Raw genomic sequence first — 5,979 nt, 5'->3', positions numbered from 1 at the left:
GTTCATGTTTCAAGTTTTGACAATTTTGAAATTTGAATATGATTAGTAGTTAATTACTGTTAGATTAGATTCAGTTATTTTGTACCCTTGTTATTTAGAACTGTTAAATGTAATTGAAATTTAAACATGATTAGTAGTTAATATTTTTCATTTATGTTTTGCAGGTCTATATGATGCAAGACCATTTTCTTAGTTCATGGAAGATACGTGTTTTTATGTCTAGAGGCTATTTTAATTTTTGTTAAAAAAATTATATGTATTGGAATTTGTTTAGGTTAGTCATGTTGATTCTTAAATGTGTAGAGGTTGTTTTGCTTGGTAGAGAACTTTTATTTCCTTTTCTACTTAGCAGTAGCCATCAATGTCATAAGCAGTCAGTATGAAAGATTTTACCATGTTTCTTTGAAGGCTTACCTTGATTATTGGCTTAAATGGCTTATATTTAATATAATGTGTGTTGCATTTCCCCTATATACTGATATCAGATTTGAAATTTTGGGATAATTGATTCACAATATGATATCTAATTCTCTATGACTAAGTATGTGGCTTGGTGATTTTGGGGTGTGTGACACAATATTATTATCAAAATACATGCTGGTGGGTGGGGGATTCTGCTATCAAAACGATGTTGGTGCAGAAGAGTGATGGAAAGGCTTTGTGCAAACGGGTTTGCTGTCATGAAATGTTGATTCTGAAATCAATGATCTAAACATCTGTTAATGCTTATTTTGTTAGAAGGAAATATGTGTTGGGGGTAGAAGTGCAACTTCAAGTTTCAACGTTGTTCCTACGTGATAACATTTTATTCTTTATTATTACAAATTGAAATTTCAGATTTGAGAGTAGTTCTTAATGTTGTCACTGTAATCAAATTTTAGAGTGGTTCTTATTTTATTATAAACTATTCTCAAATCTAGAGTCCAACTTTATTATTACCACGTGTTTCTACAATAATTACTTAGAGACTTTCAATTCAAATGGAAGAAAATTGATACTTTTTATTGCTGTAATTTGACCATTAATAGTTCGACTTACATAGAATGCACCACCCATCACCAATAATGGCTGGCAACTATTACAATGTAGTCATTATCCATAAACAAAAAGTAAGGCTTCTTATTTATCTCTGTTTGGGAATGGGAGATCGAGGAAAGCACGAGGATTTGCAAATGGCGATTGGGATGAGCATGCAACACACGACGCCAGAGCCATTTAAGAAGAGGAAAGAAAGAAACATTTTGCAGAAAATGAAGAAACGAGTTATTATGTTTAGTGAATTAATCCGAACCTTTGGATTAAAAAGAAATAAAGAACTCAAAATAAGAGTAACTCTTTAGACTTAGGGTAAATGAATTCCCTCTCATTTGATAAATAGACAAGCCTTTCCTTCTCAATGCAATGGAGATAATTAACTTTTATTATTAATATTTTTGAAGTTTTGGTATTTCAGTTTATTAGCATTTTTTTTAATATTTTCAGATTATTGATGATATATTGGCACGCAACCACTTGCCTGTTATAGTTGGGGCACTAATTACTATATCCAGGTTGGGATTTGAATCATCAATCATGCATTCTTTGTGTCTCATTACGTTCTTCGTTTTATTTATATAAATTTCTTGTAATGCCTAATAATGTACTTATGTGACTGAGTTCTACAATGATTTTTTTTGGCATTTTTGCTTATTATCCTTCTTTAGGCTCTTGTGAGTCCGTTTCTTCTAGATGATTCTGCAGAAGATATGGATGAAAGCTGTTTAGGTGATCCACCTGGTACATTGCTATGTATTTGGTGTTTTGTTTTTTGCTTTCTTTCTTTTTTTTTTTTTTTTATGTTTCTGTTCGATTAATTTATACTTGACATTTATTATATTTGTAATTTTAGAGGGTCTGGTGACAGTTTATTTGCTGAAGATGACTGTTCAAACAATAGTTATGACATGCTTAAATATATTGATCCAGTTGCAGCAAATAGAATCCATCCAAATAACCATAGAAAGGTTGGCGTGTAATTTGATTATTTATTATTTATTCTTCTATAGACATATGAAAATTACTATCTTATTTATGCAGTTAGAGTTACATATACAACAATTCCACGATGTTTTTTTTTTCCTGTTTATAATTAGTTTAATTTCCATGCATTGTCTATATGTAAAGTTTTTTTTACGTTGTCAACCTATTAAATATCAACTTAAATTTGACTTTTAAAGTAGTTGTTAAAAAAGTCAACAATTTTACTTGATAATTTATAATTGGATAATAACAGTATGAAAAATATTTAAATTATCAGTGTATTTAAATTAATTTCATATACAGTATGAAGCATGTATAAACACGCTTATTAATTTAAGTCTTGCGATTTTAAAGTTCTTGCGTGCTGTACATCGTTTAGAAGCAATATGCCCTTTCAATCCATTTCTGAACATTTAAATTTATATGAAATGCCAAACTAGGGATGACATGTCTACATGTGTTTTTTTGGGTTTCAGATAAATCAATATATTAATTTGTACAATCGCACTGGTGTTCTTCCTAGCAATATTTTTCAAGGAAAGGCAGCAGAGGTTTGTTTTCTTCTTTAGCACTCATCGATCAATTGGAAATTCAATACGATCTCTTTTCCCTTTGTCCATAAATATATCCTTTGATATATAGTGTCTTTCCTCAAGTTATCGCCTTGATAAGCGATTACAATTCACTAATCAGGCTTCCTCACTATTTCCATTTTGTTCTGTTGGTGGAAAATTGATGTGGGCATCAAGTGGATTAATAATGGAAGAAGGATATTCAATTGCTCATGGTTTATTGCAATATGTATGTTGATTGTTATACTTGGGCACCCATTATTTATTGTTTACGCACCAAGTTCAATAAGTGCTGGGTGTGAAGGAGAAGGAGATGAATTAGGAAATACCCAAGTCCTACATCGGCGACCTCAATCCTTTGAATGCAACTTATATATCTATTGGATAACTTCATTTAATGTCAATTGGTTTTAAGATGAAATCTAACAACTTAAGATATGATTGTTGTTTTATATGTGTGGATGCATCTCTCCGTGTACTTGACAGATATGTAGAGCAGAGGGTAGATTGCATGATGTATGAGGGATTACTCAATGAAGTCTACAACATTTATAATTTGAATGCAGTTTATACTAGAGGTTTGCGTCAGGCCATTGGTGTCCGTGAGTTTGAGCCTCTTCTTAGAACTTGTGTTGTCAAAGACATGTATGAAAGAGAGAGGGAATTGACTGAAGGATCCAGCATAGAAAAGGGAGCGACATTATTTAATCGTAATTTGATGGAGTTGGAGATCTTCCTCTAATACTGAACCCACAATTCTTTTGGAAGAAGCAATTGAAAAAGTAAAGCTTAATACCCGGAGACTTGTTCGCCGTCAGGTAGAAATGTCATTTGTTTGTGACTTTCTTAAACAAGCATTTTTGAGTGAAAATTTCTTTGGCAGGGTATTCTAGGAAACTGAAAATGTCATTTTTCTGATTTATCTCACAATAGAAAATTTTCAGTACCACTGAGAGATACTTCATCTGAATTTTGACATAAAAGTTTGAAATGCCCTTCGTTCTTTTTCTTTGAGCATTTAATTCACCTGGCATAAGTCTGTACAATATAAATATTTCTTTGTTTTAACTACAAGACTTTTTGTAGAGTTATTATTAGATTATTTTTTTTTGCTGCCTAGAATTAATGTTATTGTCACCTCTGGTTTTATGTAATCTTGTTATCTTAGTAGGGTACACTTTGTGCTCTACTTCATTATTCAGTAATATTTAGCTTTACAAAAAAAGAATTAATGTTATTGTCTCTTGAGCAATATAGCATATTTTGTCACTAGGGACCAGTTAACATAAAAGAGGAAATTATATATTTGATCAGTATTCATTGGTGACAATTACTAAACCCTTCAGCATTGAATTGGCTGGAGTTAGTATGGGAACTTTGAAGAAAGAGATTGATTTTGAAGCTTTGTTCATGACAGAAGAGGATGCTCAGTCGACTGCAAACACTGTTTGGTTGGAACATACACTATGTTGATTCCACAGAATCAATATCAAGTAAGTTGTCTTAATCTTGTTCCTGCATATTTTATTTGTTCATCATTATCAATTAGCTCATTAAATATCCTGGATTACATTGATTTGGTTATTTTCTGTTTTAGGCAAATCAGAAGATGTATGGACCCGCCAAGTGGTTGAATCTGCTGTGGAGATAGTCAAATCTTTCCTGAGTGAGAATGGAAGCTTGCCATCCACCTTTGGGACGTCAAATGACACTGGGATGAAAATAATCCTAAGGGACCTCTGGACTCAATCATATGCAAGGTCTGCTATATTGTTTTTGAATCAAATTGTCATGAGACATTTGTCCCTTTCATGACACTGAAAAAGATTTGCATTGTTTTGCTTACCTAATACCCTTCAATGACACCTCCTTTTAGTGTGTATTTGGTGACAAAATTGATTTTGAATGAAATTGATTTTACAAAATTAATTATTATATAATTGATTTTGGTAGAAGTAAAAACTACTTCTACTTGCTTCAACTCTATCATGATTTTTTTGCATCATAATTGATTCTACCATGATTTTGAAAACAATCTAAACATAAAATTTGGTCAAAATTAAAGTTGATCCACCTTACCATGGTTTATCATGATTTTGGAGGCTATCCAAACATACACTTACTCGAGAGAAGGGGAATGTGGTAATCCATATGGCCAGTTCTGTGTTGCAAGTTGCGACACACTTCATTTGTAGTCTTGGCGCAATGATACACCACCAACTACAATTCACCATGGAAAAATTTAAGTGCAAATTAAGTTTAAAAGTTTACATTTTGATGCCTAATTTTTTCTCTGCATAAAATACACCGCGAAAATTGAGGCACACAATTTGCCATGTGTGGCTGTATTAGCGTAACAATTGTGAGTTCACCTTATTTTCTTCACACATTCTATTGTCACTTGCATAGATGTGAGAGAAAGGGTGGTGTATAAAATCATTTTTTGCAGTGGTACACAATGGTGCTGCATCATTAAACATACTGTTCTCTTATGAATTTTTCTGTTTACAGGCCTGCGGAGATCGTGTGCTTAGAGGATTACATGAATGGGAGCAACACAAACAAGGTCGTGGGCACCGAAAACGTATTTCTCGTCTCAAGAGTAAGGGGCAAGTTCCTGGTTTTGTGGAAGAGAAGGATGAGTATTCTGCGTGTGAACAGTGAGATATCTTGTAAATTTGAAATCCCTTCCAGTTATGAAATGAAATATATACGGGTACTGTTGTTGACGGCTTGTCATGGCCGTGTAGAAAAGTAAGAGGTTTAGTGTCTTGGGATGAGTGAATTTAAAATTATGAGAATTTTTAAATTTTAAAAATTTCAAATACTAAAATTGAAATTCTTTTATTTTTAAAATCATGTATTTGAATAAAAAATCTTAATATTGTGAGATGAAAGAAAACGAACGCAAACAAAAAGAAGATATGATTGGTGTACTTTTAAAAAGAAGAATACTGATGCGGTATGAAAAGTTGCAAGAGAATCGGGACACGATGATGTACACCATCATATTCGACCACAACATTCAGTCAACGATGTAGGGCATGGCCTAGACCCTCCGCGCCGGTAAGCACCACCAACGTGAGATAGGTAGTGACGGTTGTTCCCTGACTGGCGGTCCAGTTCTACATGTCCCTAACTCTCGCACCCGATCGACGTTTCGCGAACTTGGACAGTGTTTCTTGAAGAAGAGGGTCATCAGCGTGAGGGAAGAATCGCAAGTTCGAGAATGAGATTTCGGAAACTTTCTGATGAAAAGGATGAAAGTTATAAAGGAAATACACAAACATTTCAATTTTTCACATTTTAGAAAAAAATTAAAACTTCACGTTTTTAATTGTTTAAAATTCTATTTTAAAATTCTAAAAATTTAAATTCTTCATAAAAA

General features: G+C 32.8%; 1 pseudogene; it reads left to right on the top strand.

Moving 5' to 3' along the window:
* Positions 1 to 1,912: 1,912 nt before the first annotated feature.
* On the top strand, positions 1,913 to 5,361 carry LOC114378130 (annotated as a pseudogene).
* Positions 5,362 to 5,979: the final 618 nt, after the last annotated feature.

The sequence above is a fragment of the Glycine soja genome, chromosome 12, assembly GCF_004193775.1.
Source record: "Glycine soja cultivar W05 chromosome 12, ASM419377v2, whole genome shotgun sequence".
Classification (NCBI taxonomy): Eukaryota; Viridiplantae; Streptophyta; class Magnoliopsida; order Fabales; family Fabaceae; genus Glycine; species Glycine soja.
The sequence above is the reverse complement of the archived record's forward strand: the minus strand, read 5'-3'. Positions and strand labels throughout refer to the sequence as shown.